The sequence below is a fragment of the Erinaceus europaeus genome, chromosome 8, assembly GCF_950295315.1.
Source record: "Erinaceus europaeus chromosome 8, mEriEur2.1, whole genome shotgun sequence".
Lineage (NCBI taxonomy): Eukaryota > Metazoa > Chordata > Mammalia > Eulipotyphla > Erinaceidae > Erinaceus > Erinaceus europaeus.
The window spans coordinates 29,871,298-29,885,766 of record NC_080169.1 but is presented as its reverse complement, the minus strand read 5'-3'; the positions used below and the strand labels follow the sequence as shown (position 1 = coordinate 29,885,766).

The window sequence follows — 14,469 nt, the reverse complement described above, 5'->3', positions numbered from 1 at the left end:
GAGAGGCTGTACCCATATGTTGATACCTGCACTGTAAACCATTAACCTTCCAATAGAGTAGAGAACCAAACAAACAAACTCCAACACAACAAGCAGGAAGATGGATTCTTTAGAGGGATGCAATTTGGGATGAGCAGAAAGATAAGGGAAGAGAGGAAGTACAAAATTGAATTGGTATCCTCAGCTAAAAGTGGAAGTGGATGAGTGATAAGAGGGCAAGCTGTTAGAAGACTCACTACTCCTGGGTCACAGGACAATACAACAGAATCCATCAGAGATATGAAAACAGAGTAGGACTCCTCGGTTCTTCCTGTCATTTTGTTCCAATTCTTGGGTGAGTAACTAATATTTTTACTACACTGCTAGTAAAATTTTTATTAGTCTGCTGTGAATTCTGAATTAGAGAATCAGTACTTTGACTTACTTTAAATTAACATCTATGATCACAATCTTCTCTTATACTTCTGAATCGAACTTTCCCATTTAATTATGTAACAGGTATTTGTCTTAAAGATCTATCTAGAAATATGTAAATAAGAGCATGTTATACAAATGTTTCAGCTTTTTCCTCTTTTTACTTTGCTGGGGGGGGAATAATGAATTTCAGTTCAATTGTTGATACATGAGTACAATTTATCATCTCCCTGTGTTAAATATCTGCAAAGCACTCTCACCCCAACTTATTAAGATAATCCTAAAAGAAGGATAAATGCCAAATGATCTCACTCATAGGTGGAGATTAAGTTAGTAAAGCCATGGGCTCCTTGGAATATATCTAAAATAGACTCTCTAGCTCCTTCCAACATGAAGACCCCAAATTTCATCTGCTATACTTTTACCTTTAGTTTCCTGATTATTAAACAAATTGTTTTGCTTTATATCTTAATGTTTTTTAGCCACCAAGTTGCAGATGCTACGATGACACCAACCTGACTTCCCTGGGCAGACAACCTCACCAAGGTATCCCAGAACCCCACCTTCCCAGAGCCCTGCCCCACTAGGGAAAGACAAAAACAGGTTGACGGTATGGATCAACCTATCAATGTCCATGTCCAGTGGAAAAACAATTACAGAAGCCAGCCAGAACTTCCACCTTCTGCACCCCATAAAGATCTTTGTTCCATACTCCCAGAGTGATAAAGAATAGGGAACCTTCCAGTGTAGGAGAGGGAATATGAAACTCTGGTGGTGGGAATTGTACCCCTCTTGTACTACAATCTTGTCAATCATTATTAAAACACTAATAAAAATAGATTCAAGGACAGAAAGGGAAAACACAAAGTAAATTTTGGACTGGGTATGATATATTGCACCAAAGCAAAGGACTCTGGGGAAGGAGGAAGAATGAATGGACTTGGATGGGGGAGGATTTGGGGTCCTGATACATGATGGCTTTGTATTGGTGTTGATGTTTTAACAATACCTCAACTAGTGGTTTTCAACAAGTTCAAATTTGGTACTTTCAGTGATTCTCTATACCACCAATAATGACAGTTTGACAATCAAACCAAATCAGGAAGGGAAAAAAGTCCTTTTTCTAAGGTATGGTGTTTGAATATCATTTCATTCATATTGCTACTAATTTTCTTTGCAAGTACTGAAAATAAACTTTCATGTTAAAAATTAATAGAGATCCATCTAGAGTGAGAAAAATCGTTTATTTTTATTTTGCTTCCCCCTCTTTGTTGCCCTATTTTTTGTTTGTTTTGTTGTTGTTGTTGTAATTATTGTTGTTATTGATATTGTCATTGTTAGATAGGACAGAGAGAAATGGAGAGAAGAGAGGAAGACAGAGAGGAGGAGAGAAAGATAGACACCTGCAGATCTGCTTCACTGCCTATGAGGCAACTCCCTTGCAGGTGGGGAACCCGGGGTTCAAACTGGGATCCTTACGCCTGTCCTTGCGTTTTACACCATATGCACTTAACCTGCTGCGCTACCACCTGGCCCTCTTTTTTTTTTTTTAATTTTTTAAAATATTTATTTTATTTATTTATTCCCTTTTGTTGCCCTTGTTGTTTTATTGTTGTAGTTATTATTGTTGTTGTCGTTGTTGGCTAGGACAGAGAGAAGTGGAGACAGGAGGGGAAGACTGAGAGGAGGAGAGAAAGGTAGACACCTGCAGACATGCTTCACCGCCTGTGAAGCAACTCCCCTGCAGGTGGGGAGCCGGGGTTCGAACCAGGATCCTTATGCCGGTCCTTGTGCTTTGCACCACCTGCGCTTAACCCACTGCGCTACAGCCCGACTCCCTTTTTTTTTTTTTAATTAGAGCACTGCTCAGCTCTGTTTTATGGTGGTGCAGGTGATTGAGCTTAGGACATTGAGAGTCTTTTTGCATAACCATTATGTATGCTATCTACCCTCTGCCTTTTTAATTTTTTTTTTTAAGAAAAGTAAGATGCTTACAGTGTAGCAGGTCTTAACTTGTTCTGTTCTCAACCAACTTTCTGACTGCATATATATTTTCATGTATCACTGACAATAGTAAGAAAAAGTGATTACTAAGGGACTTGTCAGACATGCAAGAAATATCATAGTTGCTTGCTTGATTTCCCTATTATCTGGCGGGAGTAATGGAAAATATTCCTCTGCATAGTACTCACAGAAAACAGTCATTGATATTATTCAAAGCAATGTGTTCCTGCTTCTCTATAAGCACAATCTCTCTTTTTTCAAAAATTTCCTTATTGGGGGATTAATTCAGTAGACAGTTAATACAATAGTTTGTACATGCATAACATTTCCCAGTTTTCCATATAATGATACAACCTCAATAGGTCCTTTGCCATTGATAAGCACAAACTCTTATCAAGTGTGCTTAACCAGGAACTAGTCAAACAGAAATTTAAGAACCCAGAAAACTTTTTAAAAGTTATTTATTTATTTATTCCCTTTTGTTGCCCTTGTTGTTTTATTGTTGCAGTTATTATTGTTGTTGTCGTTGTTGGATAGGACAGAGAGAAATGGAGAGAGGAGGGGAAGACAGAGAGGAGGAGACAAAGATAGACACCTGCAGACCTGCATCACCGCCTGTGAAGCGACTCCCCTGCAGGTGGGGAGCCGGGATTCGAACCGGGATCCTTATCCCGGTCCTTGTGCTTTGCGCCACCTGCGCTTAACCCGCTGTGCTACAGCCCGACTCCCAAAAGTTTTATATTTATTTATTTTCCCTTTTGTTGCCCTTGTTTTTTGTAGTTGTTGTAGTTATTATTGTTGTTGTTATTGATGTCCTCATTGTTGGATAGGACAGAGAGAAATGGAGAGAGAAAGGGAAGACAGAGGGGGAGAGAAAGATAGACACCTGCAGACCTCCTTCACCACCTGTGAAGCGACTCCCCTGCAGGTGGGGAGCCGGGGCCTCGAACTGGGGTCCTTATGCCAGTCCTTGCGCTTTGCGCCATGCGCGCTTAACCCTCTGCGCTACCTCCCGACTCCACAGAAAACTTTTAAAAACACACATGGAGACCAGCTCACCACGTGGAGTGCCTGCCTTGTCATGCATGCAATCCATGTTCAGTCCCAAGTATTGTATGAACATACCATGGTCCTGGAGGGAGCACTGGTGCTATAGAGTCTCTGCACCCCACTCCACTCCCTAGTCTCTTTCTAACAGACATCACTGGCTTCAAGTATCAAGTGCATCATTCATGCACAAGGCCTTAGCCACCACACACACACACACACACACACACACACACACACTTCATGTGCAAGTGTAGTTTTCTAGGTAGAAACCAGAATTTAAAAAATAAAACTATTTTTATGAAAGGCACACCATTTAACTCTAGCTTAACGAAGATAGTGTTAGGGAAAGAACCGGGACTTCTGAGGCTTCAGGCATACAAAATATGCACTCTAACATGCTGAGATAGTTCCCTAGCTATCAAATTCTAAATCTCACTTAAGTCTTTGATTCCCAAAGAATAAAAAATAACACAGATTATGCTATAATTCTTAATTACTGCCTTATCCAAGGAACTTAGTGGGCACTAGAAGTCCTGTCCAGATGAAATGCCCAAAAGACCTTGTGATAGGTATCTACCTATCACAATGACTTCTAGTCATCTGTTCCCTCTGTGTTCTTCACAGAATGAAGGCATCTTGAGGGCAGAAACTGTGACTTTCAATTCTCTAATACACCGCTCAGGGGCTGGCATGTGATATTCATTCAACAAAGGTTTACTAAACACACAAATTAGTAAGCAAGAGAGTGAATAAATTGCCTTGAAAAAGCAGAATTACGCTCTCCACTTAGTCATTTTTCTACTAGAATGCCTCATTATGTGACTTAGCAGCACTTTCAACTTCAGTGTTATGATTATTCCACCTTCAGAATCCAACTATGTTGCCATGTGATGAACAGGGAAGGTACTGGGGAGGCCTCCACTAAATGATATTTTATTCAGTCTAGGGAACGTGAAAAATAAGGGGATGAGCATGATGAGGCACTATAATCAGCAACATAGTTCACCTGTTTGTCACATGCACAACTCAAGTTTGAGCCCAATCCCCATTACATTTGAGGAAACATCAGTTTTTGGAATATATTTTCCCCTGTCTTTTCTGTCTTTGTTTCTCTCTCTAAAAAAAAAAGTTAACTTGGAGGAGTGAAACCCAAGTGGCAGGAAAAAAGAGGTTTAGCTGAGACATCCCTCACTAAGGTCATTACTACATTCTCAAATCTGTCTGAGAGTACCACAGAAAAAATGTTTGATGGACAACACAATCAGCTAGCCAGCTTGATGTCATGGCATGCAAGAGGTCATGAGGTCTGGGTGGCAGGGCAACAGATGAAGTACTGAACTCTCAAGAAGAGGTCCTGAGTTTGATGCCTCACATTACATATGCCAGAATTATGCTCTGGTTCACTCCTACCCTTTTTCATCAATTAATAAATAAATCTTTTGAAAAAATTCATTTATATATTTTTATTTGATAGGCTAGGGAGGAATTGAGAGAGGAGGGGAGACAAAGTGGGAGAGAGAGGCACCTGCAGCACTGCTTCACTGTTTATGAAGCTTCCCCTCCTGCCAGGTGGGGGCCAGAGGCTTCATTCTGAGTTCTTACACATGGTAATGTATGTGCTCTATTGAGTACACTACCATGCAGCCCTATAGGCTAATCTTTTTATTTTTTCTTAAATAAGAAGTCTTATATGTAGTAAAATTGTCATACTGATTTCCCTTGAGTTTATAAATAGTAGCTAAAAAATGCTAATGGTAGGCACTTGCTATGGACTAAATACACATTTTGAATTTTTAGCCTTCATCTCTTCTGTCAACAGAGGACACAGTGAAGAAATGGTCACTTGTGTACTAGAAAACAGATTTCACCAGACAATGAATTACTGACATCTTTTTTGTTTGTTTATAAGCTACACAGTCAATATCTGAGAGAATATACCGCAAGTGTTTTTTGAAGTATATGCCATTAGGCATTTATTAGTTACTGAGTAGTTAAAAGCAAATACAGTTTTCTCTTATAATGATAGAGATAACCACAACTCAAGAACCAAGGAGGTAGCATGACCATACAAAAACAAATAGACTCACTAAGAATGTGTAGCCAGGAGAAAATCAAGCCACGACCAGACAAATAAGCCTATAACAACATTACTAAATGTATATCTTTTTTTCAGTCAAAGCTAAGAGTTGAATAGCCATTGTTGTATTTAAAAATTAAAACAACCCTCATAAATACTATGAAAACATTTATTTTGATAAAATATCAATACGTATTATAGAACAAGGGCATGATGAACCAACCCAAGATTGGACTCAGACAGGCTCAAGAACAGCTTATATCCACAATCAGACTTCCCCTAATGATAATCAGTGATATGCACTGTAGACAAAAATTAGTGAAAGGGCTGGCATTGATAGTCAAAGTACATCAACTGACTAAATAAATCAAGCTACAAGAGTTAGGTGTCTTCTGGTGAGACTAAGACTCTAAAAGGTAGCTTCACGGGACATTTCATGTCCTGTCTGGTTTGGGAAAGCTAACAGAGGACTGAATTTCAAAGATCAAGAGGACTGACCTGGGTTAGGCATTGTGCTGCATGCAACCTGTGCTCAAACAGTTCAGGTCAGAGAGAAGCTCAAGGTCCAGCCAGGGGTAAATAGAGATAATCATGATGGGGGTTAGAGAAATCTGAGAGTATGCAGGTACCTCAACCCACATGATCTGGAAACAGTGAGATATGGGTTTCCAGGGCCTTGGGCCTGATGGGCTCAAGAACTGGGCAGGGTGACACAGTTTACAATGGTTTATTTTATGCTATGTGTATTCTATCTTAAAAATAAAAAGCAAAAATACCTGGAGTGTTATGAGTCTATGGGCACAGAGTACATCCTGCACAAAGGAGCTATGAGAGAGATCTGCGAAAAATGTCCTGTGAGGTACAGGCCAGGTAGCTAGAATATCTTAAGAAAAAAAATGCTGGGAGAATGTAGTGGTAGTAACTATTTCCACTGGATGAAGTGCCCTACCTCATTGGAGAGAAGTCATAACTATTTTTAAAAAGTGACCTTCTACTAATAAAGGAAGACCAATCGTGGCTTAAAGAAGTACTAAGAACAGAGGTAAAATATTTCTCTCTCTCTCTCTCTCTCTCTTTCTCTCTCTCTTTCTCTCTCTTTCTTGGAGAGATATTATGGAACAAGTAACAGTGGATCCTCCATGACACTCAGGGCTAGACAAATGACCTCAGCATCTGATTCTATGCAATACATCTTTCTTGATTGATTGCATTTTTGCCACAGAATCCAAGTGTTGATTCTTCTAAATAGAAATAAGTGTACAATTTAGCAGTTAGTGTCACCTTTCATCTGGTACTACGGAAATTGACAAGCAGCTTAGGTAACCAAATCCCAATGCCCACATCTATTCTTGTACAGTAATGTGAGTACAGCAAACACAGAACACTTATCTTAAGAAAAAATTTCCACTGACCAAAAACAATTTTGCTCAAAGATAACCTTCACAGAATTCGCTGACAATATACCTCATGATTCTTTTTTTTCTCACAGTAAAAAAAAAGATAAATAGATTACAAAAAAGGTCAAAACTATATTGCTGGCAAGATAGAACTGATTAAGAGAGCACATGAAGATAAAGATAAAGATGGGGTGAGCTCAGAAGCAACCAGAAACTTGCAGAGTAACCAGATGTGTTTCAAGGTGAATGATCATTTAGATTTTTCAGACTGAAAAGTGATGGCCTAGTAAGTGTATCTTTGTATGGGCTATTCAGGCACCGTTGTTAAATATTGTCAACTAGTTCTTTAAAAAAAAACACACCAAAAAACTCACATATGTGCTTATATATAAATCATATATATTAAGATTAATAACTGAAGTTAAAGACTAATTGGGACTAAGAATCTATCATACTCAACTTTACACTCTAGGCAAAATAACTTTTAAAGGTGTGAATATAAACACAATGTTTTTAAGAATTTGGTCATACTCCCACATCTCATGATTGGACAAAAAAAATTCTTGCTTCTAGAGAGAGAAAGGAATTTATTAAGCCTTATTGTCTCTAGTAGTTATAATCATGTAAAACAAGTTGTTTAAAAAAAAACCTCAAAGTTGGGGTTGGGTGGTGGCATACCTGGTTGAGTGCACATGCTATAATGTTCAAGGGCCCGGGGTTCAAGTCCCCAGTCCCCACCTGCAGGGGGAAAGTTTCACAAGTGGTGAGGCAGTGCTTCAGGTGTATCTTTGTTTTTCTCCCTTTCTATATCCCCCCTACTCTCAATTTCTGGTTATCTCTATAAAGTATATAATCAAAAATAAAAAATAAAGTATTAAAAATCCCAAAGTCTATGAACATGATTATTGGGCCAACTTCAGCTAGAAACCTACTGCACAATAAAGCAGGGGAGACTGAACATGGGGCCAGGTTGTAGTATCTTGTAGTCTATGTCTTTTCATCACAAGTATATATTGATATGCCATGTTACCTAGGCAGATCATTGTGGATACTTGTGGAAAAGACAATCATATTCAGCTAGGGTTCTGAATGTGTTTAAGGGATTACTTAGAAGGTGGGCCCTAGGTCAGATTAATCGGGTCTACAGTTAATGGCATTTATATACTTTCCCCATATTTAGGAGCTATTCTCTACCATCATCCAGCTTTCTAGTCCTTCTCCCAACTCTAACACCATCTTCCCAGACAATACTTTCAGCCCACCTGCAAGTTAGCTATTGGGCTCAGGCAAATATTAGTAAAGTCATGGGCCCTTTGGAATATACCTAAAAAAGACTTCCTAGCTTCTTCCATAATAAAAACCCCAAAACTCATCTGCTATATTCTTACCTTCAGATTCTTGCTTACTAAACAATTTGTTCTGCTTTATATCTTAATGCTTTTCAGCTACCAAATTGCAGATGTTTCATGATGCCAATCTGACTTCCCTGGGCAGACAACCTCACCAATGAGTCCTGGAAACCCGCCTCCCCAGAACCCTATCCCACTAGGGAAAGATAGAAACAGGCTGCAAGTATGGGTTGACCTGTCAACACCCATGTCCAGAGGAGAAGCAATTACAGAAGCCAGACTTCCCACATTCTGCACCCCATAAAGATACTCCCAGAGGGATAAAGAATAGGGAGGCATCTAATGGAGGGGATGGGATTTGGAACTCTGGTGGTAGGAACTGTGTGGAACTGTACCCCTCTTATCCCACAATCATATCAATAATTATTAAAGCACTAATAAAAATTTAAAAAAAAGAAATATGGCTAGGTTTGAGGAAATTCACCAAAAAAATGGTGAGATGACCAAAGATGAGTCAAGATAGAGATATTAACCACCCTTGGACTTAAAAGGACAAGAGGAGTTACGAATGCACAGTGGAGGGCAGGCAGTGGCTCAACTGACTTGAGCAGGGAGCCCGCCTCAAGACCATGGCTCCTCACTGTAGGACAGAAGCTTCAAGAGTGGTGAGGCAGTGTTACAGGTGTCTCTTACTCTATTTTTGCCTTGTCCTTTCAATTTCTCTCTGGCCTATCAAGTAAAATAAAGGACAGGAAAAATAATTGCAGGATTCATCACACAGGCACCAAGTCCCAGTGGGGGGGGGGGGAATTCAACATTAGGCTCTCCAGGGGAGATGGAGACATAAACAAGCTGTTACTGATGATTGTAATCCCTGCCAGCACTGCATTAGGAAGCTGGATAAAGTGGAAATAAATATCCTGAATTTTTCCTTTTTGATGTCCTACAATAGATCCTAATGATCCTAATAGATCCCACTTATGCTGTAGGGCTAGAGATCCTAGGTGGTGCAGTTAAGAGGGGTTAAGGTCATCCTGATGGCCAGCAAAGAGCAGAAGTGAGAATGGAGGAGGGATGTCAATGGAGAAGATCCAAGGAACTTGACCCCTCAGTTTCTAGAGACACTGTGTCAATTTATCACTAATTTACATGTCCTCATATGGGTTATGTAGTCCATCATTCTGCTGTCAAGAAAACAACTCTGAAAGCTTTAAAATAAGGTAGATTAAAATTTCCCTAGCTGGCATAATCTAATTCCTGAAGGCTTTATTATTAGATACTTAACATCAGTTTACTGCAGAACAGATACCAGAATTTTCTTTTCTTTTTAAAAAATACTTGTTTATTCCCTTTTGTTGCCCTTGTTGTTTGACATTATTATTGTTGTTGTTATTATTGCTGTCGTTGTTGTTGGATAGGATGGAAATAGAGAGAGGAGGGGAAGACAGAGAGGGGGAGAGAAAGATAGACACCTGAAGACCTGCTTCACTGCTTGTGAAGCGACTCCCCTGCAGGGAGGGAGCCGAGGGCTCGAACCGGGATCCTTATGCCGGTCCTTGCGCTTTGTGCCACCTGCAGTTAACTGGTAGAATTTTCTTCATCCCACCGTTATCCGTGTGACCCCTGATGACTGTTGTTAAATCACACAGGTGCTATAATAAAAACTTAAATTTTATGCTATTTTTGCCAACACACATACTAAAATTGCAATGATACAGAGACTAGTATGGGCCCTGTGTAATAATGACATGCAAATCCCAGTAATCCACATTATAGAAACCTTGAATTTTACTAAATCTTTCCCAGAACATTGCCTAGTTCTAGTATAGAAGTTCTTGACTGTTTGCCAGAGTTGGAGTTGGATGTGGAGGAAAGAAGAAAGAAACAGAGGGGCAGGACGTCCTAAGTTCTACTCTGCTATTAGCCACATGAGAAGGCAAGCTTGGCCTGTTTTGTTCTCTGTGTTGTTCCATAATCCAGAAAATTGTCTGAATAAATGAATAAGTGGTTTTCTGAGTGATGGGAAAGTACAGATATTACACATCAGAATGGCTCAAAATAAAGGACAGAGATGTTGGAAAAGGCAAAGAGTAAAAGTTTAGCTACAGGATGACTCAGTTCAGAGAGCAGGTTAGGGCAGAAAAGGTGAATTCATGTGAAAAGCCTGAAAAGCAAAATGTCCAGGTCTAGACAAGCAGAAAGTGGCTGGGAACTACAGACCCAAAGATAGATGTAGGTACAGAGTCTGACAGTGGGCACAGCTCACCTGCAGCAAAAGTGGGGCTTGATTTTGACTCTGGATTCTGTGAATCACTTCTTATCCAGAGACAGAAATGCTCTCAGAGAAAGGGTAGGCTTAGATTGTAGCTAAGGTGTTCTGAGTTCACTGAGATGACAAAATTCATGAGGTATTCCCCAATTCCAAGTATCATCTGAAATATGAGGCTATTTTTACCCTCCAGGGGATTTTTACGTATTAAGAAAGACAGTGTATGCAAAAGACCCACTCCAACTATCTTTAAGTCATGGATGATTAGATCAATTTAATTGGTTAAAAATCAGTATGCATGGGCTGGGCGGTAGCGCAAGGACTGGTGCAAGGAAACCAGTTCGAGCCCCCGGATCCCAACCTGCAGGGGGATTGCTTCCCAAGTGGTGAAGCAGGTCTGTAGGTGTCTACCTTTCTTTCTCTGTCTGTCTTTCCCTCCTCTCTCAATTTTTCTCTGCCCTATCCAACAACAACAACAGCAATACAATAACAACAACAACAACAAAATGGAAAAAAATGGCTGCCAGGAGCAGTGGATTAGTAGTGCAGGCACAGTGCCCCAGTGACATCCCTGGAGGCAAAAAAAAAAAATTGATATGCTCGGAGGAGAAGATAGCAAAATGGTTATGCAAGAGACTTTCATCATTGTGACTTTAAAGTTCAACCCCCAACACCACTATAAGACAGAGATGAGTAGTGCTCTGGTAACAAAAACAAACAATTTATGTTTTAAAAATCTACATACCTTGCCAAGAGTCCTTCCACCAGATTCCATGTCAGAGTCATTTCCCCTATTTCATGAGTAGTAACTACTTCTTAATACAAAAATTAAACTCGGTGTTCTTGTTTAAGTGTATATGATTGTTATCAGTGTTGAAAGAAACACACACAAATGTTTCTTTCTTTCTTTTTTTTTTTCAGTTGCAATGGAAAATCTCTCCCAAGATGCTGTATACACCACTGACAACCAGAGGCTATCACAAGAGTAATCACAAAGTTCTCTGAATTTAGAGGAAATAATGTTTAAAAATCCATCTGGAAAACTAGGATTGATGAAACGGATAATTTTCATGAAAATGTAGGGCACTGACCTCAAACTCTTACTCCTAAGTCTCACTTATTAAACTGTTACAAATTCCTCCAGAAAAACCTCACTAAGAAGTTTGATTTTCTCTGTGCCTTATTTAATTTTCAGTAAAAGTTAGGATTTACTTAATGTCTTGTGACCTCTTAGTCTTTAACTAGGGTTCCTGATTATCTACAATGGAAAAGACTAAAATAATAACAGAATAAAATATCACTGACACATCCTGGGAGGTGATGCAGCAGCAGAACATAGGGCTTGCAAATGTGACGTCCTGAGTTTTATCCCTTGTACTATACATTGCCAGAACAGAACTCTAATTCTTTCTCTCATAAACAAACAAACAAACAAATATTTTTCTAAAAAGCACCACTAGAAACAAACAAGATGTTGTGGTGTCAACCACGGTCATTGTGCTGAGGCATAGGAGCACCACTGTTTTTTTTTTCCTTATTTCAGCCCGTCCTTTCCAGATAGGGTGATGATTTCACTCTGCTAATACTCAAGAATTCCATAAACATATCCTGCTGGGGTCCAGCCTCGGCAGGTTCGTGGGGCTAGCTCTACTCCCGACAATATCCCAGTTACTAACCCCAAGGAACATGCTATGGTTCAGCTGAGCTGAAACCTCTCCTTTAATTTCCCTATAATTAACGAAAGCAGTGGCCTGGTCTGTATAAAACTTGGTAGAAGCCCAGTTGAAGGTAATTCAGAAAATGAGGACGACTTAAAATTCTATTATCATATCCTTAAGCACATATTAAACATGTAGTAGAATGAAAAAAAACTGCCAAGGGGGCTGGGTGGTGGCTCACCTGGATGAGACATGTATTACCACACACAAGGACCCAGGTTCAAGCCCTCAGTCCCCACCTGCAGGAGGGAAGCTTCACAAGCAGGGAAGCAGGGCTGCAGGTGTCTCTCTGTCTCTCATCCCCCCCAATTTCTCTCTGTTCTATCAAATAAAGTTTTAAAAAAACTGCCAGCATGTGTGAACACTTTGGACATAAGACTTCTATTGATTGGTGTCATATATGCAGAGTGTTTGAATGAGGATGTATTTTAGACAGATTCTGATTATAGTGGGATATGCAAAACTGAGATGAATCAGTGCTGGAAAGAGCATTTATTTCCACCTCTCATTATTGGTAAGAGCTTGGTCACAATCAAATACAATGCATATTTTGCTTGAGATTTAAAAGAATCAAAAACTAAAGAAAAACAACAGAAACTAAAATATTGTTTCCTAGGAGGTTTTATAGAAAAAAAAACACATTTAAATGTTACATGGGAATAACTTCTAGTTCCTAAGTGTTCTTAAATTATTTGGTAGTGTGTGTGTGTGTGTGTGTGTGTGTGTGTGTGTGTGTGTCAGAGAAAGAGAGATATAGATGCAAAGTTATTCTAAAATTAAAATATCAGCTGGGTAGATAACATAATGGTTATACAAAAATACTTTCATGCCTAAAAGGAAGTATCAATATTAAAATTTTTTCCAAGCAGCATAAAAGCCAAAATATTAGGTTAAATTATGACTAAGAAAAAGTTGCTACATTCTAATTGCAGGTATAATTGTGACTTAGGGTTTAAATAATTTATAGTAGCAGTTTCACAGGATTCTTTAAAAGCTGAACAGCAAGAGCATAGTACAGGCTTTTAAAACAGCACTGAGGAGCTAGTCCTAACATTTTCCTCTGGCTTTTGCCTTCTTCTCCAACAACTCCGCCTGCCTTTCTTCCTTCCTTCCTTCCTTCCTTCCTTCCTTCCTTCCTTCCTTCCTTCCTTCCTTCCCTCCTCCCTTTCTTTCTTGTTTACTTTTATGATAATATTCCTATGTTTTTATTTATTATTCAGCTGTTTGGAACTGCCTCCTGACTTTGTAAAGACCAAATTTATAGACTAAAATTTGAAAAAGCTACCACTTAACTCCAAACCAACCCAGCAGATGTATTCTTAAAATTTAAAAGCCTTGGGCAATAGGAGAAAAGAGGTTAAGTGTAAAAACACAGAAACTAGATATTTTTTTTGCCTCCAGAGTTATTGTTGGGGCTCAGTGCCTGCACCATGGATCCACTGCTCCTGGAGGCCATCCCCCCCCCCTTTTGTTGCCCTTGTTGTAGCCTTGTTGTGGTTATTATTGTTGATGTAGTTCGTTGTTGGACAGGACAGAGAGAAATGGAGAGAGGAGGGGAAGACAGAGAGGTGGAGAGAAAGATAGACACCTGCAGATCTGCTTCACCGCCTGTGAAGCGACTCCCCTGTAGGTGGGGAGCCGAGGGCTCAAACCGGGATTCGTATGCTGGTCCTTGCATTTGGCGCCACATGCGCTTAATTTGCTGTGCTACCGCCCAAACCCCAGAAACTAGACTTTTAAGGGTGATCACATAGTACCTTGTACACACTTGAAATGTGCTATAAATTAATGTTACGTCAATAAACAAGAATTGTATACCTGACATTTTCTAAGAGAGGACATGTTCTTTTCAATACACTCAAATGCTGACACAAATGCTAAAAAGTAATCTACACAGTAAATGGGAATGCAATGAGTTTAGAAAATGGGAAGGCACACAGACATGATGAGCCTAGACCTTGAATAGATCCCTTTCTCCATTGTCATCTCCATCAGGAACAACATAATGGACCTCTTTAGGGGCCCCCATTGGACCTTTCCCTCAATGTGGATCAACAATGGTAGAGAATGTTCCATCCTCTGAAGGGGGGTTGGGTAGCATACTATCTACCACCTGAGGAAGATGGGTCCTGATATTGGGGAAGCTTGGAAGATTCCTACCCATGACCATAGAATGTAAGCTCAGACCTAC

At 39.7% G+C, this 14,469-nt stretch overlaps 1 protein-coding gene and 1 long non-coding RNA gene across 2 annotated transcripts in view; one reads left to right on the top strand and one right to left on the bottom strand.

Moving 5' to 3' along the window:
* RAPGEF5 (Rap guanine nucleotide exchange factor 5) overlaps positions 1-14,469 on the bottom strand; it is a 308,676-nt gene that overhangs the window by 100,749 nt on the left and 193,458 nt on the right. The gene's annotated exons all lie outside the window — the stretch shown is intronic.
* LOC132539771 (uncharacterized) lies at positions 257-11,709 on the top strand. The gene is made up of 2 exons (XR_009551071.1): positions 257-334; positions 11,482-11,709. It is a non-coding gene; the product is annotated as an uncharacterized LOC132539771 (long non-coding RNA).